Source organism: Delphinapterus leucas, chromosome 5 (assembly GCF_059928025.1).
Source record: "Delphinapterus leucas isolate spDelLeu-1000000601 "Yukka" chromosome 5, BTC_Dleu_Yukka2, whole genome shotgun sequence".
Lineage (NCBI taxonomy): Eukaryota > Metazoa > Chordata > Mammalia > Artiodactyla > Monodontidae > Delphinapterus > Delphinapterus leucas.
Window position 1 is genome coordinate 13,773,885 of NC_143133.1, and position 26,116 is coordinate 13,800,000.

Here is a 26,116-nt window from a genome sequence, read left to right on the forward strand (position 1 = left end):
CATGTGGAGAGTTTCAAGAATAAAGAAGAATCTGGACTGTGTTCAATGCTGCTGAAAGGCTAAGGGAGAGAAGACTGAGAAAGGAACCCATACAGCCACTCACTTCAGGTGACAGATGGAAAGAAGTCTGTGGTGAGGGACAGATCAAAGATGCATCACAGAGCAAGGGGGTGCTTTATAAAGACTCTAGAGCAGGAACTGGGAGGGTGCAGAATTCGTGGACACAAGTGAAAATGTTGACCTTAGAGAGAGGAGAGACAATTCTTTCCCCAAGACCAGAAAGAAGGAAAGGACAGAAGAATATGCAGAGACACAGGGTAAAAGGAGGTCATAGAGGCCCCAAGAGTATTTGAAGTCAGACTATCCCATGTTTGGATCTCAGCTCTTCCACTTACTTTCTGCATCATATCAGGCAAGTTGCTCAGGCTCTCTGACCCTTAGTTTCTTCATCTATAAGATGCATATAATAATGCCTTTCTCACACAGTTGTTGTGAAAACACATGGAGAAAATACATGTGCCACCAGTTTCCCCCTTGCCTTATCAGCTAAGGTACATACGAGGGTCACATAAATAAATTCTACTGGCCCTTGCCCCTCCCTATCTGCTCATATAGCACCATGGCACTCTGCAAAGTCTTCTTGAAAAAGTGCTCACCAGTGAGCCCACCTCACTAAGCTCCAGGGGGTTAGCTAAGCCTCTGCTGTCTCCACACTGCTGCAGGTGAGGTCCTGGAACAAACATGATGGCAAATCCAAACATGCTGCCTGCTACTACAGAGTATTGCTGAAACAGCCTTTTCAGATTTTACTTCAAGCCTTTCCCTGACCCAGCCTCCACCAGTCTCAGCCTGGGCCTGGATAGAAACCCGAGTGAAAAGCACAATGCTATACTTCACGTTGTCCCTCCTCTCTCACGACCAGGTTTGAGTCAGGCTCTGGAAATCTCTCTATTCTTCATCTGAACACACTTTTGGCAGGTCCATCTCTTTAATGTGCTAAATGCCTCCTGATATGTATCCATCCCAATCTAGGTTACAGTCGACCCTGGCACACAGCATGGGCTCAATGAAAGTTAGCTCCCTTTCTCCCTTACCTCAGCACCACGGTTTCATTCATAGTTCGGATTTGCCATGTCCCTTTTCCCATCCTTGGTTACATCTGGGTTTGACCCAGGTGCACAAAGACTTGGTTATACTGTATACTGAGCTTATAAATGTTTAGCGACCAGCTCTCTGGGAGAAAAAGCCTGATTTTGTAAGTGTTTGCCAATTTTCATGGTGTAAACACTCCCACCACGGCTGCTTTCAATTTACCAACATGACATCAACCACCTTGCAAAATTCCTGAAAATTTAGCAATCATTCTCCCAAGTTGGTAGAAGCTTATCACTCAACTGGTTACCTGGAAGTCTTGGCTAGTAGTATACTGAAGCAGCTTTGAAGTTTCTGCCCATTTAATAAAGTCCCATGCATATCCGGCTACTGCTTTGTGAAGATAACATCCCACCCCAACTGCATTGCAATGGGGATGAATTGCAAAGGCACCAAGTCTCATATAGGGATCTTTGCTATTTTCATGTGGTTTGGGAAATGATTGTGTTTAAATGGCATTTTGAGGGAAACAGACACACCCTGATGGGTGAAATCTCAGGGATGATCAGTGAACAAAAACACTGTCACCAAGTAAGTAAACAGTGACAAGTTTATAAGATGCTTTTGGCAGTAGCTGGATTTCTCAGTGCTGAACACTTGAGTTGGGCATGGTGGGAGCGGCTGGTTAGCCATTTGTCAGGCAAAGTCAAAACAGCCCTCCAGCTACAGCACAGACGGCAGACTGCAGCTCGTCAGCATTTTATTTATGACTCTTAATTAGCAAGCAAAAAAGGAGGGAAGAAGTTTCCAGCTTGGGATATACATACTTATACATATATATTTCCCAGAAATTATCTTTGTCAAAATAATTTAAATCCCCACAACACTGAGAGGTAGATATAATTTACATTTTATAGAGAGGAAACTCCATACTGGAAGGTAAATGTAACTATCCTAATCTCACCAATGAAGGTTCAGAGAGGCAAAGTGACTTTTCCAAGGTAACACAGCTAGAACGTGACAGAACTGGGACTGACAATCTTCAGACTCTAATACAAAGACTCTTTCAATCACACCATGGTTGGCTTCTATCTGGCATGTCATAGTAATAGTCCATTGACTTGGATTAAAAGAGAGCTGAATACCAAACTCATTACATTGGTGAATAAACTTATCGTACTTAACGGTTAGAATTAATTCTTTGGAGGGAGGGGAATTATTGAGTGAGTGAGGAACATAGGACAACTAAGTGAGTAGGTCAGCTCCCTGCCTGCTTTTGAAAAACCTGGGGTCTTGCTTTGCAACCAGCAGAGTCGAATCAGGCACAGGGCAGAACTAAAGAGTGGATCTTCACGGCCCATGAGTTCAAAGTGACTGTGCTCTGTGGAGGAGTCTTTGAGCTGTTGGGCCTTCAAGTGACTGTAAGGTATAGAAGCATCAGAAACAAAAACAGGCCTGGCAACTATAAACACATAGGATTGCATACCTCAAACCTCTATTTACAGATGGCATTCAAAAGGGATTGCACTGATTACTTCTGATCACTGATTTGACCCCCCAAAAATCCTGATACTTACATAATAAATATTTTAAAATTATTGATATAAATCACCTTTATTATGGGTTTATTTTGATTTTTAATTCCTGTGAAACCCAAAAAACAAAGCGTTTCTGCTTATTCTCAAGGGTTCCATGCCTCGCTAAAGAATGAACTGTAAGGTGGTAACTTCCAAGCTCTCTGAAGAGGTGTGAAGGTCATTGTGGAGGTCGCCAGTATTTCTGGTTCTCTTCTCTTGCAGGGATAAGGAAGGATTGCACTTCTCCATCCCCTTGAAGATAAGCATGGCCATGCGACATACTTTGGCCAAGGAAATACGATCAGATGTAAAGTGTGTCACCTTTGGGTGGGAGACTTAGTTAAGAGCTAGTGCACAATTACCCATTCTCGCTCCCCCTGCTGCAGTGATTCCCCAGCAGACAGTCTGGGATGACGGACTATCTGCCATTGGGTCCCAGAGTCACTCTGACAGGCAGAATCTTTCCTGAGTTTTGGAAGCTATCCTTACCACAGCATAACTTCACCTATCTTACTAGGAGAGGAGAATTGTTCGGTGAAAGAGGAAGTTAACTAAGAGGAAAATGAAAAAGGAATAAGTCAAAAGCTGAAGACTCCGGGACATTTTTAACCCCATTGGAGGCCTAGCATTCTGAGTGCTGGAAAACTCAGTATCTAGGGTGCTCTTCTTCCTGAAGTGATCAAGGAAGGTGGAAGTTGGAACATTGGTCAAAATGAATCTGTACCTTCAGGTTTCCAAACGAATAACTGGAAAGGATCTAGACCCCTTGGAACCTAATAAGAAATCTCCTGAGCTGAACATGGAATTGAGATTGAGTCAAAACAACTTAACAAGTATCTATTAAGTGCCCATTCCTTGTATAAGACTATGTTTGACATTACAGGAGATGCTTTTACAAGTATAGAGGTCCCTTCTTCCTTTCAAGGAACTTCAACCTAATTAGTGATATAGTTAATATACTCCCATCAATACTTAGAGCTGAGACTGACTACAACTGGAAGAGACGGAGGGGATGTTGAGGCTCTCAAGGCACACAGCAGAAGAAGAAAGAGCTCCTCAAGTTCTTGGTGGCTCAAATGGAAGTAACCAAAAGCAAACAAGCTGCCTCATGGGGTCTGCCTCATTTCGGCTCATGCCCTCAGTGTAACAGTGAAGGACTAGAGGCCAATAAACTGCAGCAGCTGTCTGGCCATCCTATCCTGTGTGCCCACCCCTCATCCCTGCTCCAGATGGCTTGGCTGTAACAATCAGGGATGCTGCCAACTCAATGGGCAACAGGTAAGTTGCTCATTGCTGCATATGGTATGGCACCTAGAGGTGGCATTCGAGGTCTTTGGATTAAAATACGTCAGACCTTAGTAAGGAAAACTTGATTATAACAAGGAGACTGGTACCTAATCCAACCACTCCCCTCCCCCAGCCTGACCCAAACAAACCTGTGCTGTACATAACTGCATGACATCATGGTTCAAATATAGGTCCTGTTCCCCTTTCTCCAAGTCTCTGAAATCATTGAAGGTTGAGTGTAACGTACCACCCTTAAGATCATTCTTCAAGCTGCATGACTGAATTCCTGCAAAGAAGAAAAGAGGTGAAGAGTTCATCTTTTACTAGAGTTTGAGCAACCCACCAGGGCAGCGGTACCCTGACACCAGGACATCCAGCATTACTGAGCCTGAGTGAACAATGCTGCTCCTTCCTTTGTGTGGAGAAAGGGGCAAAATATCAGTCAGCGCCTTTCACATCCACAGCCCTCCTGAAAGGAACACCTGTGCCCACTGTCCAGGCTGGGGAGCACCCAGAACACGTCTTTAAGTCTTTAATAAAGGTGACTCAAGGACTGCCAATCACAGTCTGGCCCATTTGCTGGGAGGTGGTTAGGCCTCCAAAGCTCAATCTAGACAGGGACTATGTAATTAAGCCAATGAGACTCTCTTTCTCCCTCCTTCTCTCTCTCCCTCTTTCTCTCTCCCCCCCTCCCTACCTTTCTCCTTTTGGAAATGATTGGGAAATACAGGGAAGATGGTCATTGAGTTGTCAGTGGGAACAGAAGCTGAAAAGATGTATACGGAGAACACACGCCATGTAGGAAAGCTATGGGACAGAGGGTGTGAGAGTGCTAAACTAAGGAATGAGCTACTGAAAAGATGCACAGAGCTGAAAGCTGAAAGCTGAAAGCTAGGCCAAGTCGGTGGCTCCAGTTGTGGTGAACACAGAAGCCAAGTCCCTATGATAGAAACAGTGGGGATAGGAACTCCCATGGCTGAGCTGTGCTGGACTCCCCAGTTTCATCTTCCCTGTGGCCTCCTGAAGACTAGTTTCCCATAAGAGTCCTGTCTCCTGTATCCTGCCAACAAATCCCATCAGCAAAGTGCCCCCAGTGCATCCCAGCTCTTGCCTTCAAACTAATACACATGCAAAGGGCCAGGTTCTACAGATACCTGGACATTGGCCAGCCTAGACCAGCCCTGATGCTCTCTTACCCATGTCACCTGATGCTTTTCATCCCGGGCATTTGACACTTAGCATGTCAGGCTACATTGTTACTCATTTGTGCAGGTTTTCATGCTATCTTGATAGCTATTTGTTCCGTGGAGTATTTTTAGCACGAGATGAGGGAGGTGGCTGGGAGAACAGTTGGGGAGGAAGAGAAGTGTTCTAGCCGGGGACAGTGTCACACTCTCAATGCTGTGTTAAGTGCCGTGCACAAACACATGCTCCAAAGAATGACTGTTGATGATCTGTCTTAATCCCACCTTCCTGTGTTTATGAAGACAAGTACAGGCAATTGAAAATGAGGTCTCAGGGGATCCCTGACAATTAAAACTCTTCCTCCTTCAGGGAGCAAACCAGGAAACCCCTAAGTGCACCCATGTGGTCTTCATAGAAAGATATCACATAGGGCCGAAGATTTCAGGACAAAAAAAAAAAGAAAGAAAAGGAAAACGTTTTCAAATCCATTTAAAACAATCCGTGCAGCTGTTTCCTCAACTCTCCGGAAGAACTGAGACGCAAAATGCTATATATCCCCTCCATCCTCCCCTCACCCCAACCCTGCAAACTGGCTTTCAGGTGACGCAATCATGAGACCTCTGCGGTGAGCTCTGTCTGGAGGGATGCAACGGCCAACAGCACATGGGGTGCTGCCACCTCTTGGATGTTCATAGCCAAAGCAAGTCTCTGTCCCAGAAAGGATGTATTTCAGTGATATTATGAAATGTTAACGGGCAATCTGTTCTGAAATAATTGCTCAGTGTGTTGGCCTCCTTTTCCATTTTAGAATTTCAAAGGCATTGCAGGCCAAAAGCAGTGGCAGCCTATCAGTGGTACCTACACTGGTTAAATCTAGCCCATACAACCATGGCTACACAAAAGCTCTTCTTCTCAATTAATAAAATGCGATTAATGGTATCATTGAAAAACTCCTGCCACTTCAATTTAGAGCCAGGTAGAGCTTCAATTTAGAGCTGTGTGCAAATTTTAGGATATGCATTTTTTTTTTTTTTACCTGACACGATTAACAGTACCTAATTTATGGGATACGCCCAAATTTCTGTAGGGAAAAAAGAATGTTTACCAGAAACATACACAGTAATGACAGCTTCCTTCCCCTTCCTTCCCTACACACACACACACACACACACACACACACAGGCTCACACACCTGCACCTCAGTTGAATTCCAGTTATTCAGCGACCGCACCATCTCTCTTGCCACTGGGAAACATCATATGTCCACCTTGGAAATATCAGTCCAGTTCCTGAGAAGAAATACGTTGTTTCTCTTATTCTCCCAGGTATAGGTCATTTGAGCAGTTGGGTTGTCATTTTTTTAACCTCCACATTTCCCTAAGGATAGTGAGAGGATGATTTAAACAGCAACATTAGCTGCTTTAGGCTAGATTTTCAAAGCCACACCAGGGGAGTGAAGAGCGCAAATCCTGTTATTGTTACAGGATTAATGCACAGAAGTCCCAGAATACCACTTTGGAAATATAGCCAAAGAATAATATTTTAATGTACTGTATGTTATTTTTAGACTCAGCTGTAGCCCGATTATCAACTAGCATATCAAAAATGAGACAAGACAGATAGCTTTCTTTAATCCAAAATTCTAATGAGGTTTTTGGTGTTTGTGCTTTTTTTGACACTTAGAAATCTGGATATTTGGAGGAAAAAAGTAAAAGAAACTATAGCAGCTACCTCCTACCTGCTCTGTTGCTATAGAGGCTGCTACTCAGAATACTGGTTCTACAGAATATTTTAGCATTGTTTCTTTCTAAGAGAGGCAGGTGGTAGGAAAAAGAGGTACTGAATCATGGGGACCTCTTGACCACACCATAAAAAGCTGCAAATCAACCACAGCATACTAATGATTTCAAGGCACAAGTCAGGGTTCCTGCCATCAGTCATTTCTATTTCTGCTTTTACACATCTTAGATTGTTGTTCAAAAATAACTATCTACAAAAGGTCTTCCAGTTGGCATAGCTTTGCTTTCAAGTTGCCCTGTGGGCATCAACCAACGTTTATTGATTCTCTAGATGCCTGCTGTTGAGTTTTATTAAACTGGGCTTGTCTTTGCTTTTAGCCTCAGCGTAACTGCATAGATTGAAGATGACCATATCACTGTCTCTAGGCTACATCTAGTCTGCCAAATGATGGCTCCCCGAAGAACTCCTACCTTTTTGTTAGTCAAGAAATACTCTACACCAGTAATTCCTCTCACTGACTTTCAAATCCCAGAGTATCTTCCATTGTCTCAGAAGGCATTGTATCTTTCTAAAAAGGAAAAGCATGCTTGCACTGATCTGTTTCTGTGTGGGGCATGGTGATGGGGCCCAACCCCACTTCCATAAACTCTAGGATTTCACTATGTCAATACGGATGGTTTCACTTGTAGCTCTTCCTCTCGGGTCACCAAAGACTCACACACCCCAGAGCCGAACCCCTTTTGTACTACCAGTGACCGCCAGCTCTGACTTTGTTTTTCACAGTAGTGGTGACGAGGATTAAATGAGTAACATTCTAAGAGGCAATTCACACAGTGCTTGGCACATTGTAGGCTCCCTGAGTTAAGGTAGCAGGAGCACTAACAATTTTAAAGATTCATCTCTTATGTTTATAGACATTTTTCAATTTATAAAATTATTTCTGTACTTTATCTCACCAGCGATACAGTGACGAGCCTTGGGGTGGATACTAACGCATTTAGTGTGGAGCTAACTCAAGTTACATGCCGGTTTTTCCCATGTAGTTTGTACCTTGAGGTTGGCTATAAATAAGCCCTGGAATGAAATTCTCCATTTCAGTTTCTGGGGCGTTGTTCGTATCATAACCACTACTCATCTGTGTTTCAACTCTGAAATAGGAGTGACTGGGTCCTAGACACTCAAAAACCAGAAAAGTGCTCCCAGTTATATATTTGAAAACAACTTTTAATAGATTGATAATTCTTATGAATATCTACTACTGCTATAACTCAGTATATTAGGCACCATGACATACACTATGAACAGTTCCTCTCCTTAAGGAACAGTTGTTTAAGAACTATTAGAATGCTTGTACACACCTATATTCTACCAAGAATACAGACTCACCAGCACCTAGCGCAGTAGCACGCCTAATATCTTTTAATTCTACATATTCATGAAATAAATACATAAATGAGTGAACACTATGAGTCACTAAAGATGAATTTCAATGTCAGTAGGTGCAAGCAGGAGAGACGGAGAACTTGATGCCTCTTCTATAAAATGGGAGGAACCAGCAATGCACTGGAGAATTCTTATGAGGATAAAGTGAGACAAGGTATGTGAAGGACTGCGGTACTCAGCCTTCTCAAACGGCTTGCAATGACCCTCACCCCCCAGGTTTTAATGCCCTGTGTAATCCCCCATCCTTAAGCATGAATTGGTAGCTTAACAGAACTACTAGAATAAGAGGTGATGGGATGTCACTTCTGTGATTAGGTTACAAAGGGCTGACTTCCATCTTGCTAGCACTCTCTCTTGCTGGCACCTTCCTCAACCCCTCGCCTGTGAGACGCTCATGTGTAGAGGGACTGAGGTAAACCTTCGATCAAGAGCTTGTGAGGAACTAAGGCCTTAGTCCAACAGCCCACGAGGAACTGAATCCTGCCAAAACCCACACGAATGAAAGTACTTCTCCCCTCGTCAAGCCTTGATTTGACCACAGCCCTGGGTAACACCTTGACTTCAGCTTTGTGAGAGACCCTAAAGCTGAGGACCCAGTCAAGCCACACCAGGACTCCTGATCCACAGAAACTGGGAGATAACGAATGTTTTAAGGCACTCCATTTTGGGTAATTTGTCAGGCTGCAGCAATAGGTAACGGATACAAGGACCTATTGCACCATGGCCATCTTAAAGTATGCAATATATAGAAGCCATTTTTTTTTTATAGTGGGGTTGTAAATTAAAGGGGCCTTATTTACAGGACTAGTTTTTAAAACGAGCAAAGAAAATCAGAAAGTTGCCCTTGCTAAGGAGAAGAACTAACTAGTCGGTAGAAAGGAATGACTAGGATCCATTCTGCTCGTAATCTCCTCAGCAAATACCAAGAGCTTGTCCTGTACGGCAACCAGCACCAAACAGCAGTGATGAAGGGATGTCTTCAGTTACACAACTGGTGGGCAAAGATGCAATTAACTTCATCACTGCTGAGCAGGGGTTGAAATGGCAGTGGTCTCCTGGAACCACTTCCGTAAAACATTGGGAAACATGCTTGTTTAGCATGAACCCTGGCCTTGCAGAAATTAAATGATTCCCTCAGCAGTCCTATTTTGAACTGTTCTTATCGCCTGCTGAAGACAGTTGGCTCTTAATGCATTTTATCGAAGCACTTTCTGTTCCTTGGATAAAAGGAAGTACATAAATTTCAAGTGCCATATTACCATACATGCATGGTTCTGTTTGGGCACAAGCACGTTGTTCTTGTCATAAATTCTGACTCAGAATGGGAACTCAGGATTTACCATCTCACTCTTTATAGTTACAAGATCGACTAAAGTGATTACAAGAAGAAATATGTAAGCTTTGAAACTGTTCACACCAGTGATGTGGTTCAGTAGCTTGTAAAAGTTGCAAATAACAGCAAGCCAAAAGAAGGAAATTTCAGGAAAGATATATTCTTAAAAACAGGGCTGGTTTCAGAATCCAGGAGAAGTTGGTTCTCTTTGGAGCCAGAATATCCTCTCCACTGCCTATAGTTGGACCGTGGTCCTTGGAAACTTGGGTTTACTGCCCTGTAGCACACCCTCCATCACACCAGAGTTTCTGGGGCCCCTCTCCAAAGGGTGGCACCCCCAGGAAGTGAGGGGCAGTCATTCTGAGGAATACAATTTTCTCCAATCCTTTAAATTTTCAGCTACAAATTGTGTATGTGTATGTGTGTGTGTGTGTGTGTGTGTGTGTGTGCGTGTGTGTGTGTGTGTGTATTGGTTTGGCTGTTTTAGCCTGTCAAGAGGAAACTAGAGCACCATTATAGGCTTTTTTGTCCTTGTCCTGGACTTTAGGCAGGATACAACAGCCACTAAAATGAAAGGCGATGCAGATAGAGCACTAGGGTGTGAACCTCAGCCTCACTCTTTACTAGCTGTGAGATCTTGAACAAATTATCTATATCCTCTAAGACTCAGTTTCCTCATATGAAAACAATAGAATGATATTACCTCTCTTATATGGTTAAGGTGAAGATTAAATGTAATAATCCATATAAAGCACTGAGCATTGTGCCTGACACACAGTAAATACAGTGTAAACTTAATGCTTATAGTATTAACTGTTTTTTATGTTATTCATCCTATTTTCATGTGTCAAACTGTTAGCTCTTTGAGGACAAAGAATGTTGGGATCTGGGGCATGGATTTTTACATACAGTTGTCCCTTAGTAAACCACTCCCCCAGATATCAAAATCCACACATGCTCAAGTCCCTTATATAAAATGGCACACATATAACCTATGCACATCCTCCTGTATACTTTCTCTAGAATACTTATAATACCTAATACAATGTAAATGCTATGTAAATAGTTGTAAATACAATGTAAATGCTATGTAAATAGTTGCCACTGTGCAGCAAATTCAAGTTTTGCTTTTTGGAACTTTCTAGAATTTTTTTTCAAATATTTGAATCTATGAATGTGGAACTCTCAAATACTGAAGGCAGATTGTAGTTGGAAATTTCTGAGCCATTTTTCAGTGAGATTACCTAGGCTGAAAAATCCCTGCCAAGCAGTCCTGAGAATGTCCTCTTTCTACTCAGTCTATATTCCCTCCCTTGATGATTTCATCCCCTACTGATTTTAAATACTATATGCTTGCCACCAACTCCCAAATTTATATCTCCAGCCTAGATCTCTTCTTGAACTCCAGATTCTGTGTCTAACTGCCTTTTTGACATCTTCATTAGGAAGTCTTACAAGTATCTCAAACTAAATATATCCAAAGTGGGATCCTCTCAAGAATACATGTTGGGACATCCCTGGTGGCACAGTGGTTAAGAACCTGCCCGCCAATGCAGGGGACACGGGTTTGAGCCCTGGTTGGGGAAGATGCCACATGCATGGCGCAACTAAGCCCGTGCGCCACAACCTCTGAGCCTCCTCTCTAGAGCCTGTGAGCCACAACTACTGAAGCTGCGTGCCACAACTACTGAAGCCCACGTGCCTAGAGCCCCTGCTCCACAGCAAGAGAAGCCACTGGAATGAGAAGCCCGCGCACTGCAACGAAGAATAGCCCCCACTCACCGCAACGAAGAATAGACCCCGCTCGCCGCAACTAGAGATAGCTCAGGCGCAGCAACAAAGACCCAAGGCAGCCAAAAATAAATAAATAAATATTTTTAAAAAAAAGAATACATGTTGTGCTTAGCCGTTATGACTCGTTAGATTCTTTGATCTGGAAAAATTCCTCAGTCTTTCCCCATTTTTCATGTACTAGACACTCTGTAAAATGTGTTGCATTTTGGAGGATGACCTCTGTCTTAGTCCATTCAGGCTGCTATAACAAAATACCACTGAATGGGTACCTTAAAAACAGCAAACATTTATTTCTCACAGTTCTGGAGACTGGAAAGTCCAAGCTCAAGGCACCAGGATGGTCATGTTTTGGTGAGGGCCTCTCCTGGTTCATAGTTCACACCTTCTCACTGTGTCCTCATATGGTGGAAGGGGGCTAGGGAATCTCTCTGGAGCCTCTCTTTTAAGGCACTAATCCCATTCAGGAGGATTTCACCTTTATGACATGAGCACCTCCCAAAGGTCCCACCTCCTAACAATATCACATTAGGCGTTGAGATTCCAGCATCTGAATTTTGGAGGAACACAAACATTCAGACCATAGCAACCTCCAACATGGAACATCTGATGTTTCCTCATGATCTGGCTCCGGAAGTTCATTCTTAGAAAGAATTCCACAGAAACAATGCCACGCTCTTCTCAGTGTATCACATTAAAAGGTACATGACATCAATCCATACAACATGGGTGATGTTAACCTTGGTCACATAGTCATGTTGATATCTGCCAGGTTTCTCCACTGAAATTCACCATTTTTTTCCTTTGTAATTGATTAATATTTTATGGAGAGCTATTCCTATATTATATCAAAATACCCTGTTCCTTGTGAATCTTCACCCTTCAGCCTTAGCTGATTGCCCATTTCAGCCAAACTCAACCACATCTGTGCAGGCTGCCAAATGGCAAGTCTCTGTTTACATTACTCATGCTACATTTATTAGTTGGCATTCTACAGGAAAGACAAGCTTTCCCTTTTATTTATTTAGAAATATGGATTCATGGATTCACGATTTATTCAATGAGTTGTAATCCATTCTTCTTCTTTTTTTAATGCTAAGATTGTCCCTGATTTGGCCAGTGGGAGCCCCTGTGTCCTTCTGAAATGTCCCCATTATTCACTGAGTATTTCCTTATTTTCTAACATAAGAAGATGTTCCAGGCCATGCTCCCACCTTGGAATCAGCCATTGGCCATTTCTCCAACGACCCCTAGTTTCTTTTAGTGCAGAATGGTATTTATTTTTTACTGATGCACCCCAAGGACCTACTAGGTATCTGGCACATAGAAAAAACTCAATAGATAATTGTTGAATAACCGAATTAATTAACGGATTAATATGAGATTATCTCCGTTTTACTTGTGAGGAAACTGTATCTCAGGAAAGCCAAAAAAGTTTTTCTAGGACTCATAAAGGTTAAAACAAATTTCCCAGGGTCACATAATATTAAGTCATTCCTGAAATTCTATCCCCAAATTGTTTAATTTTTAAACCATTTGGCATTTTAATAAATATTCATTAATTTGATTGACTGAGAATGGGCACCTCCAAGGTACCTAACTTAGAACCAAAAATCATTTCAAGAACTATGATAAGATGATTTATTGTGTATTAGATATTGGTGTTTCCTCAAAAAGAAAATCCTAGTTTTGTCACATGTTAAGGAGCAGAATCAGAAAGAGGTTCTTGAGAAGTTGGTGATATCTCAGAGTCACTGAGATCCTCAACATGATTATTTCTATACTTTCTAATTTTACTTCCTTTATTGGTCCAGGCCCCTCATAAAGAAAGAAAATCCCAGGGTAAATGGGTTTTATACACAAAGATGTTCATGATGGCATTGTTTATTATAGTAAAATGGTAAAAACAACCAAATGTCTACCATATGGGAATGGTTAAGTAAACCGTGGTATATGCTTTCATCAGTAATTGAGTTTATACTTGTTGTCCTCCAGTCAAACTCCATGACAGATTTACCCAGATTAAACTATAATGACAAATCACATATATTGAGTGCTTACTACATGCCAGGCAATGTTTCGAATAATTTATATGTATTATCTCTTTTAACCCTCATGAAATCCCTATGAGACAGGTAATATTATTAACACTATTTTACAGATGAGGAATCTGGGGCTCAGGAAGGCTAAGAGTCAAGGAGTAGACTAATGAGGGAAATGGCCTTTCCATCATTCTAGAAAGGTAGAGACAGAGACACCTGGGCTCTCATCCTGCTTCCTCCCCTTTAAAAGTCTGGGTCTAATAAGGAGAAAGAAGAAGCATAGTGATTTGAACAGGAATGTTTAATATAAAGAACTACTAACTATATCAGGAGATTGGAGTAAAAAGGAATTGGCTACTAAGAACTAAAGGGAACTCTAAAGGATATGGAATTAAGGAGCAGCTACTACCCCCCGGGATGAGATACAGTACCCAAGGAATGACCCCAGCCTCTCCTCAAACAGGACTGAAATCCGGACTTCACTGGAGAGAGCACAGACACACAATGAATGGCAGAGAAACAGTTATGGTGCCATGCTGACCAAACATGCTGGAAATCTGCTTCTGGAACTTGCTGGTAATCCATTCTCTAGGGTATTGGGAAAGCTGTTCATAGGGAGATGTCTCACTAGAGGCATTCCACTATAAAACCACCCAGGAAGAGACGAAAGAGTAACCTGCTGGTCACTGGGTATGGCTGGCTACCATGCGTGGTAGGTGCTGGTCAGAGCCAGGTGCTGGAAAAGCCACATGCACTCCAGGAGCCTGCCTAGGGAGCAGAGGCCAGACTAGAAAGCAAAATTCTTTCCCCCTGCAATGTCTCTCAAGCACTGTCTACTAACAAAGCTTAACATAGCACCATGTGGCAAAGAAAAATTACTTAAAGGGCCTACATCCATTCTCTAAGAGCAGGCAATGAAAGGCAAATTTGTAACTGTGAGGCAATAAACTGAGAACTGACACATCTTCCAAGGCAGGAACATCACTTATGCTTGCTGAGTTTGGTTCCAGGAAAGTTCAGTGTTATAATAATTATCTTCAACAGAACTGTATAGTTTGTTGGTGTAAATTCTTCCAAGAATACAAAAGAGTGGTGAAAGGGTTGTGAAGCCTTCCAGATCCAGAGACCTACTATGGACAGTATCTGCTGAAGTCATGTGCCTCGTCTGGTTCAGTGTAGAGCAAGAAAAGTTATGCTGAGATATGCTACAACTGCTCCCACCCTTTGAGGACAACTTGATATCCATAAGATTTTACATCCCTGCCTTACTAATTTGGGAACATAATCAAAGCTGACTCTATGTGTATGTTGCAGTCTCCTCCACCAAGTTATGTCCTTTCTGAAATGCCATTGCACTCCATGGCGTGTTATGCAACCATCAAAAATGTTATTAAAAAGAGTTCATGGTAAAATGGAAAAATGCTTATGTTATAATTCACATGAAAAAAAGTAGGGTGCAATATTGTAATATGTGAAACAAGCAAAGCTTTGTAAGAAAGAAAGAATAGAAGGAAATACCCACCAAATCAGTCATTGTCTCTGGGTAGAATCAGGGTAATTTTTCTCTTTTTCCTATTATTTTTCTATATTTTACAAATTTTACTATAGTGAACACATACTGGTTATAACTTTGGGACAAAATAATTTACATACCAATAACAACAACTATATATATATATATGTCTTAAACTGAGCCAAAGTTTGGGATCTAGAATTTGACAAATAGAGTTCTCTATAGAGTATTTGAACCAGTTCTCTAAAGTTCACCCAAGCTGACTGGAACTTGATAGCAGTTTGAACTGAGATTAGACATGTTGTCTACTCTGGATGAGGTAGAAAAGGGCAGTATATTTACAAAATAAAATGGACTCTACTTCCTGCAACTTGAGTTATTGAGACTTATACATATATCTGATAAGATATAAGAGAAAACCCAATATAAAGAATTAACCAGCCAAAGACTGAAATTCAGCCAAACCTAAGTAAAACCAGCAGGATTTGAAATGTCAGCAACTCTCTCATTTAAGACTAGGCAAGCCAGTCTCCTTTTAGTTCTAATAGCAATTTGGAGGAATCCCCTAAACACTGAACTCTCAGTTTAGGCCTCTCTTCCTGGAAATTTTTATTTAAATGTCCCAATACAAAGCAGTATTGTATTCCCCAAAATCATGGTTGATACTAAATACTAAGAGTTCTGCAATTCTAAACTCTAGGACACCCTCACACTTCCCCTGCATAAACCTGGGCAGCCACACCTCTCTTCCAATCCCATAATAACTTTTAAGAGGAAAAAAAAAAATTGGATAAGATGTAAGAAATTCAAATAGCAAATAGTAAAGATTTTAAAATGATAGGAATAGCATTGTTCATTATCTGTGGATGCCCCTGCGCAGCCTGTCACTGGGAAAAGACAAACTGAACGGACCATCTAAATGAAATCTGCTGGGAGGCAAAGGATGACTTCATGACATCTGAGGATCCCTTCCAGTTCTGGGACTACATTATTTGGCAGAGATCTGGTATACAAGGAACATGTTAGAAAGAAGCATTCATCCTACAACAGAATGAAGAGAGGAAGAAAAGTTGAGGCTATGAAGGAAGAGGAATACTAACTAGGGTGATCACAGTTTGCCAAGGAATGTCCTGATTTTAGCACTGGAAGTTCCACATCCCCACATTCATGGGCAAACCAGAATGGCTGGTTACCCTACTACTTGGATCTGACAAAGATTAGCTTCTTTGGGTTTCCATGCAAATTAAAATTAATTTCCATGCAAATTCTAATTAACTAAGCCTCATGAACCCCTTGCCAGGGAGATAACTAATTGCCTCACTTTCAACCAATGACACTGATTTCTGCCCCTTCCGACCAGCTCCATTTAAGCATATTCTCACCATCACCCACGCAAGAGCGGGCCTCTATGAGTCCTTCCAATTGCAGATAAAGGAGCAGCTGGTGTGTGGCTAAATCCTGGGACCTGCTGGAAATGTTTAGGAAAAAAAGCTTATTCTTTCCTTTACTAACTATAAAATGGCAAGCCCTCCAGGAGAAAGAGGCCTCGTCTTTGGTGGTCAGTTCTCTGACTATGTAAGAAAGGTGTTACTGAAATCCTAAAAAACTCAGAGGCCCACATGGTTAAGTTTTTGATGAGCACTCCCTTCAGAAACTACAATTCAACAACCCAAATTATTGAATAAGCCATCCTATTATTTACTTGCTTCATTTTTAAAGGCAATAAAGAATATCCACATATGTGATCTGCACAGTACTTTCCTTTTTTCCATGCTTTCTCTCACCTACTTCTTTCTGATGTTTAATTCTCTCCACCGCCCTCTGTGATCCCCAGAAAACTTCCTCCTCCATCCCCAGCCTGTGTGGTTTTCTTTCCATTTTCTGCTCCCTCTAGTCTTAGCATATTAGCTTATCTCCCCTAAAAACAAAGCTTTTTCATAAAGAGGTGGAAGGAGGGGAGAAATTAGGTGGGTAATTACAGGATTCTCTTTGGCAGCCTTGGAAAGATAGGAAGTTTGAGAATATTCCCATGTTAATTATTTTTGTTCCATGGCACTCCTAATGCTGGTAAGTATCTGACATAGATCCCATAGCATGCCGGTGCTGAAAAGGACTGTAGAATTCATGAGCCCAATTCCCAAATTTTAACAAATGAGAAAACTAGCAGCGATATTAAATAACTTGTACAAGGTCTCTAAGTGTCCTTTTCATTGCTTTATGCTGTACGTGCTTAAATACTGTGACCTGTGGTTATCAAAAGGAATAATGTCAATGCCCTCCAGCCAGAGACCGCCAGAAATACAGTTATAGTTGATTATGTTGGGATTATGGCATGCTGCAGCAAGGAAAAACACACACAGTGAGGAACCACAGGGCATCTCATGAGAAAGTGTTAAAAAGGACTTATTATAGAATTTGGGCTCTGTTAGATGATCTGGGGGAGGGATTAAGGAAGCAGGCTTTGCTCTGGATTGGATGCTATCAGAAAGTGGGAGTACTTCTATGACTATCATAATAAATCTTATCTAAAAAGAGGGAAGACTAGAGCCAGGCTAAGGCTGTAATTGCTAAAGAATCCACAGTCACTCATATTAGCCAGAATAAAGAAAAGTTTTGTCATGCTTGTGAATTGGACAATGTCCATATTTTCTCTGTGTTGAAACATGGTTACACAGTGGTCTTGTTTGTTTGTTTGTTTGTTTCCTTAATCTTCCATGGTCACAGAGTGGCCTTGTCTGCTTTGATGTTTTGTGAAATTGTTTATATTCAACAGGAAAGCACCAAGACTCAGTGTCTGTCCCCTGGAAGTTGAGGACTGCTTTTCTCTTTCACATAATAATAAAACTACCTTCCAATGAGTGCTTTTAATGTGCCAGGAAAGTTTTCATCTTCATCACCAATCCAGGAGGTAGGTATAATTCTAATTTTCAGACGAAGAAAGAAAGGCTTGGTGAGGTTTTTCATTTGTCAGTGTCACAGAGCTAGTAAATGGTAGGGCTGGGCCTCAAAACTAGGCAGTCTATCTCCATGGCCTGTACTCTGATCTGCTCTGTGGTACTGCCAAGTGTACACCAGAATATTGTTGGGAGGTGGGGGGCAGTTAATCTGTAGCGATGTGGGACGTTGTTGCAGTAGATACAATGGGGGGAATAAAGTGTCAGGAATTGCAGACTGCACTGAATGATTGGATCATGAGACACTCAGGCTGGAAGAAGAGAAAATGTGGAAAAAAACAGCTGTGACATTTTGACCATAAAACGTTCTATGGGAATAGTCTAATAAAAGGAAAGCTGACTTACTGTTCCACAACTGAAGAATGAGTTTTATGATTTAGAATATTATTTTAAACTTTACTCTGTTTTCAGTATGAATTTAAATCGACAGACAGAAGAAGGAAAAAAAATCAGCAGCAACTCCTCTGGCAGTCAGTCAGAGGATCTCAGTGAAGTCAAATGGTAAAGCAAAATTGTTCAGGGCTTTGTGATGGAAGCTGCAGGCACCTAGCAGTACCAGCGACTTAATCATAATGATTAGGGGAGAAATATAGTTATTAATAACCTCATAAATGCATTCACTTTTCAGAATCACCTTACAGATTGAAATGACAGAATGAAGCTCAAATTAACAGACAAAAGCCCCCATTCCACGGTTCCCCCACGCATCTCCAGCTCCTCCTGACTTTAGAGGGTGTTCTGGGCACACAGAAAGAACAGGAGCAGGATATCGATCTATTTCTAGTGTTCAAAAAATTTCTTCTCTGTAAATTTCAAGTCAGCCAAGATCCTAATGTTACAGCAGCACTACACTCTGTGCTCACCTTAACAGATCTAAGTAAGAGCACTGAGATACAATATGCACTCCTTTCCCAAACTAAATAGAAACAGAGTTCTTTCAGGTGTGGGGTGGGAGGTGGTTTGATAAAAAGAAAGATAGGAATGGAAAAGCTTACTCTTCAGCTATCACAGCCTTTTCACCAATCTGTTCTCATTATACATTCACTCTTCCAGGTAGAATTCAACAACCTGCCATGCCTCTACTTGTGACAGGCACTGTGCTAGGCTCTAGGGATGAAAAGTCAGTTAAGACTCGATCCCTGCTCCCCCAAAATTCTGCTTAGATTGTGCATTAGATTTTCCTTTCCAACATACCTTGCATAGTATTTGATAGATATTTCTTACTGATTACAATTACAAGGATGATATTGGCAATGATGACAAATGAAAAGCATAGCTGACAAGTGTAAGTGGCAAATATGAAAAGATCCTGTCTCAAAGAAACTTTTATTCCAAAAAGTATTTATTGAGCAATAATTTTGTCGTTAAGATGTTGCCCGGGGCTCTGTGAGAGGCGCAGTAAAGGTTTCCACTCCCAGGAAGGTCTGGCGATCCTATAAGCTCAGTCCAGAGTGGGTAGAAATCCCCAGGTCAGCCTTTGGTCTCTCCAGGTCTCCAAATGACTGGTGGTCAGTGGAGATTTGGCCTTGCTGCTTCAGTTTCCATCACACCTCTAGGGTGCATTGAAAATTGGCCCAGGGAAGTAGTATATGGGACAAATAACAACAAAATAGAATAAATTTACTCATTCTATGGGCAACAATACCAGAAAAAGCACTGTACATCCCACATTTTCAAGGCTGTGCATTCAAGGCACGGCTACTCCTGGGCCTGCAGCAGGATAGCAGCACATGAAAACCACATGAGCTCGTGTCTGCAGCTTATCTTCTCCAGCACAAGGCCTTAAGAAAGATGTGTCCGTATGGGAAGTCACTTGACTATGCCATGCACTGAAGCAACCAGTTTCATTTCAAAGTGTCAGTGAGCATTGTGTGGACACAGAGCTACAAGGTTAAGTGACAAGAACACGGATAATTTCCCAGATATTTTCTAGGAGCAAATAACAGTCACTGGCTGAGGGATGGATTCTTTGAAGGTGCACGTATCTGCCTCTGCCCCAATAAGGACCATACCTCTGCTTGCCTCCCTGCCTCTGTCCCCTCCATCCCCAACTGGCACATCCTTGCAAAGACATCTGCTTTTCTGGATTCCCAGATGGTCCACCTCATCCAAACTTCCCAGGACCCTTAGCCAAGCCCTGGATTCTACATTTGCTCCACTTTTCTCCATTCCAGATGACCACTATATCTTCACATTTGCTATTGTGATCATTGTTGAACCACAATGATGAGGATGGATGAGGATAAAGATATGCTTCTCAGCACAGCACACAGAAGGGAAGGGGTGGTCCTGGGTTAAATCAGAGGTTCTTAGCCCCAATAATTTTAAAAAGGCAGATGAATCTCTGCTGATTGGGATCAGAACCTCAAGACTCTCCTTAGCAAGCCTCTTCTATCAATCAAAAACAGCCAACAGGGAAAGCAATTTACATGTACTGAGTATTTACTATTTGCCTGGCCCTCTGTTAGGTGCCTAATACTATCTATTTATCTGAATATTAGTCTGGCAAGCTTGATATTATTATATTCAGTAATTTCTACAAAACATTACAGAGCCTGAAAAAGAAAAGATAAAGAACTTGCCCAAGGTCATCCAATTATTAAGTAAAAGAACTGAGCTTGGAGCCCAAGTCTATCTGATGCCACAGCTTTCACTGCATTCCTTAGGTGTTCATTCTGAAAATGTACAACAGAGGGTCATGGGGGTGAGAGACCTTCCTTCAGGATCGTAGTCCATAAAGTCAACAAATCATACTTACCTCTCCTATAAATTTCACAGGAGCAAATGGATTCTAACTCCTTAGATTATCTAAATGCATTTGTGATTTTTGTTAAAGCAAAATAGCAATTATGTACTTGAAATATTTATAAAATAAGTCAAATACATTTGAGGAAAAATGTAAAAGCGTTGCAATTAAAGAGATCTGCACATACTGCAGGGTGTCTTTCTAACAAAAGGAGTAAGGAATAATGTTGCTAATAAAAACAATGATGATCTTGTTTAAACGTCCTAATAACTCATTTAGCACTGTGCTGAGTGGAACTATATATTAGTAATTTCAAAAAAAGTCTTTGATGAAAGATTAAATATATCTTCTGCTCATTCCCCTCTGCAAAGCTAGTGACTGAAGTAGGCTTATTTGTCCCCTTTCTTCTAGTAGAATGTTTTAAGTAATATATAAATGTTTTTTCCTTGTATTCATACTGTAAGAGGAACCAAGTGGGTAATAAGAATAAGGAGCTATACTGATGTATTGCAAAGTAATGGGTGCCTCCACCATTACCATCACACACACACACACACACACACACACACTTTAAATTCTCACTTGGGTTTCTATTGATAAGAACCAGGCAGATCTCACATTGCAAAATAAATATTCATTCAGAAAACTACATTAAATAGGAACTAATCTAACACAATTTCCTATTCACCTTTGGAAAGATTATCATGCTAATTAATAAAAAGTAGGGTTTAGTTTAGTTTTGTTTTCAGAAAGGGGGGATCTAAAAGTATACAGTATAATATATACTTAGCTCTTCCAGCAGAAATAAAGTTTGGTTGATTAAATTCTAGGCTGAAAAATTTCTCTTTGACACTTCAAATTTAACAATGTACAATATCTGTAGTACTTCTAAGCTACCAGTGTGGGAAACACAGGCCAACCCATTGTAGTCTCTTTTGAGATGTAGGACACTTAGTGATAGATCAAAATAATCACATGCTGTGAAATGGTCCACCTAAATGAACAAACCTACACTTAGCAAACTTATCAGATTGGTCATTCTTTTAAAATCCTATTTAGAGGACAATATTGGATATAAAGACCTTTGGCTGCAGAGCTATACTGAAACTCTCTAATGCAAAGCAAAATGGCTATAGTACTAATCATACTTTCTATAGGTAATTTACTGCCTCCACAGCTGCTACGGGCTTGCTCTTTGAGAAAGACAATATCTTATCCTTTCTTATTGTCTCAGTGCCTAGTATTAGGCATTCAGTAAATATTAGTTGAATGGAATGAATGAATCCATCAATTAACATTTGGTATGAAATAATTTCTACATGAGTATGCATATTTTGAGTGTTTTCTTCATCAGACGTTATCTGAAAAACATTCTAATTCTCAATAAAACAGGTCAAGTCTTATTTCTGCATCCCACTAAGCCAGGTACAACCTAAAACATGTTGATTCAGGCCCCCCAAAACATGAGCATCAAGGGAGGTCATATTTTCCTCTGTGGAGAAGATTCAAGCTTGTTAAAGACAAGCCTTGGGGCTCTGCCCAATTCCCTTCCAGCCCAGGGACACAAAATCCCTGAGGAGGAAACTACAATGAAAAGAAGCACGAGGATATTGAGTAATCTATTTGCTCCAAGTTAAGGTGGAATGAAAAACTGAACTCGAAAAGGAGGCACAATAGCTGAGATGTCAAAGAAGTCTGCATAAAAGAGCCATCTCTCTTCCTGCATAAACAAATCAGCTAAAAACCCCAGCTCTTCAAGAGCAAAAATGGTCTTCTTTAGGGGTGACTATATAGGTGTAAATTTAGGCTGACTCCTGATAAAAAGGGACTGATTTATTTCAGTCAGTTTTTGAAACTATTAGATCAGGACTTTTCTTCTACCTTCAGGCTGAGGATCTCCTTGCTTCCCAAGCCTACCTGTTCTAGGACATGCCTTAGCCTCTTTCTACCTGTCAGCCTTTCCTCTGTAACCACTTAGCCTGAGTCCTGACCACGACTCCAATACTGAATCCCGCACCTTCATCTAAGTCAGACCAGAGTCCCAGTCCATTTTAGAGCCACAGACCTGATCCTCATTCCTCAGCCCAAGAAAGACACATCGCTGAAGACAGGGTTGAGAGAAGGTGCTGTGCGGTTGATACATGAGCAGAACAGAAATAGAAAGTATTTTGATATTTCCTCCAGGAGCTTATGAAACCCGTGAACACCTGGATTTTCAATTTTACATCCATCACTGTAGTTTTATATTTTAGGTTGAAAATGTTTCAGCATATTGGATAGAAGTAGAAGAAAGAACAAGCAAGGGGCTATCATGTCAGACACACACACACACACACACATACACACACACACACACACACACACACACACACACACACTGCTTTAAAATGAGCCCTGTGATCACGTGATTTAAGCCTTGTCTGAAACCTGTCAGTCTCTTTCAATGTTTCCCTCAGGTTCCTGTGACTTTAATACTGTATGAGGCTGTCATGCAGTATAATAATCAGGTATTATAGAATATTATCTTTTAATTTATGGGTGATTGAGTATCACTTTTTATAAGTTCGTTGAGGTTAGAATAAAAAGAAATTAGTTCATCAGAGAAACAGAATAGAGAGGTGGTTTCCTAGGGCTGGGTGGTGGGGGAAATGGGGAGATAATGGTCAAAGGGTACAAACTTCCAGTTATAAGAGTAACAAGTTCTGGGGATCTAATGTACAGCATGGTGATTACAGCTAATAATATTGTATTATGTATTTGAAAGTTGCTAAGACAGTAGATCTTAAATATTATCACTACATAAAAGAAATGGTAATTATGTGACGAGGTGGAGGTGTTAGCTAATAGCTAATGCTATGGCAGTAATCAGTTTGCAATATATAAGTGTATCAAACCAGCATGTTGTACACCTTAAATTTAATATTATTTGTCCATTATATCTCAATAAAGTTAGGGCTTGGGGGGGGGGAAGAAATTGGTTTATATCATAGCAAGAGGGATTTAGTTTACTTATAATAATTTCCCAATGGTGAGAACTTGCACCAGCAGCATGTGGTGCGTGTGGAAGGGAGAGGGTCCTGGATCTGAGAAACTGGGTTGGCTTTATCATATATTAGTTGTGACTTTAATCAAGCTATTGGACCTCTCCGAATTCAAGTTGGCATGAGGTTTATTTATTTATTTAATATTTATTTATTTTGGCTGCGCCAGGTCTTAGTTGCAGCAGGCAGGATCTTTAGTTGTGGCATGAGGACTTCTTAGTTGTGGGATGCAGACTCTTAGTTGCGACATGAGGACTGCTTAGTTGTGGCATGCAGGCTTCTTAATTGTGGCATGTGAACTCTTAGTTGCAGCATGCATGAGGAATCTGGTTCCCTGACCAGGGATCAAACCCAGGTCCCCTGCATTGGGAACGTGGAGTCTTACCCACTGGACCACCAGGGAAGTCCCTGGTGTGAGGTTTAAATGAGATAATATAGGAAAAGTACTTTGTATATCAAAAAGTGTTTTTAAAAATAGTGTTATTATTGTCATAGTATGAATCCAGTAAGGTAACCCAAGTTTCTCATTACTGGCACACAATTGGCCTCAGCCTTCACTTTCACCAGGAAAGAACTGCAGTGTGGGATGAGGGATGGCTACAGTTCTGTTTAGACAAGAAGAATAAGGAAAGGAAGGCCTAACCCCAGGAATATGCTGCAGTGTCAACAGATGATTAGAAGATGGTAACAGCAGGTGGCTGTGGTCTCAACCCCATTAAAGATGGCTTCAAGTGTAGAAAGGCCAGACAAAAACTTCAGTAGGAAATAGGAAGATTGGGTGAGGAGATATTGAAAAATCATAGAGTTAACTTTAACTCAAAACTCTAAGCTAGACATATTGTAATAAAAGATAGTAAAAGGACTTCCAGGTTTGAGCTCAGAACCTTTAAGGAACCATATTTTGTAGGAGGGAGGCCAGAATACTGTCCCAATTTTCAAAGAGGGGCCTTTTTCAGAAATAATGATCAACTGAGCTTAACATAAATCCTCAGAAAATCTTAAATGGATCACTTTAAATGACTTTTGAGAATAATTATCTTATAGAACAGAGTGTAAATATTATCAACCTTGACACTCTGAAAGCAAAATTACAGCTGAGAGGAGCGAGAGGGTAAAGGATGTATTTTCATTTTTTATTTTTAAAAATATTTATTCATTTATTTATTTGGCTACACCGGGTCTTAATTGCAGCATGTGGGATCTTTGTTGCCACATGCGGGATCTTCGTTGCAGCACGCAGGATCTTTAGTTGCAGCATGCAAACTCTTAGTTACGACATGCATGTGGGATCTAGTTCCCTGACCAGGGATCGAACCCAGGCCCCCTGCATTGGGAGCACGGAGTCTCAGCCACTGGACCACGAGGGAAGTTCCAAGAAGTTATTTTTAAAAAGGCAGGGAGGTATGGATATCAATATCCTCATCTTAGAAAGTAAATGGTCAAGAAATTAAGTCAGTAGCTGATTGACCAAGAAAAAGATTTAAGTACATTATCTTGAGTTAAAAAAGTAACCTTTAGAAGAACTAAAAATAGTGATATAATTACATTACAAAAAGGAAGAGAGATGGGGGTGATGAATGAGTTAAATTCTCACCTACCATAGCAGGATATCATTATAAAATGCCTGCAGCAAATGAATCAAGAAACACATAGTAAGTGTGCTTTTAGAGATTTGGGAGTAACAGAAAACGAAATAAAGTAGAAATAGTTAAAGGTGCGGACTTCTGAGAAGTGAGGAGTGGGATGGAATAATGATACTTCTCAGTATTAACTCTTCCACACTGTTCAATTTTTTTTAGCTTAAACCATGTTCATGGGTTACTTACATTTTTTTAAAACTGTTTTTAAAATGATACATGTGCAGTTTAGAAAAAGCTACTAATCTCTAGGACATCCTATAAGCTCACCAAGAACAACTTATCCCACACCAGCCTGGATAGGATAGGAGGGTGATAGGAAAAGATCCTATTTATTTCTTTCCACCTCACACAGTACCCAGAATATAATATGCATTCAACAACTCTTTCTTGAATGAATGAATGAATGAATGACATCTCAGGTTTCAGCCATTAAGTCTCAGATGAAGTCTTTGTGTGTACAGTGAAAGAATTCAGGTGGACTAGAGTACAATGGATGATTTGTTTGAGTGGATGTAGCTGAATCTTTCCAATCCAAAAGCCCTACATTGGGCATTGGCGTAATTCCAGATCTCTCCTAGGGATCACCAGCACCCTCTGAATCACTGCTACCAAGACTTGCCAGTAACCACGCTCAGCACTGGCTACAGGGACTTCACCTCTCCCGCACCCAGTTAAGACTCTAGCTCCACAAGAGTATCCAAACACCGAGGGGAAAATTTCCCTCTGTATCTG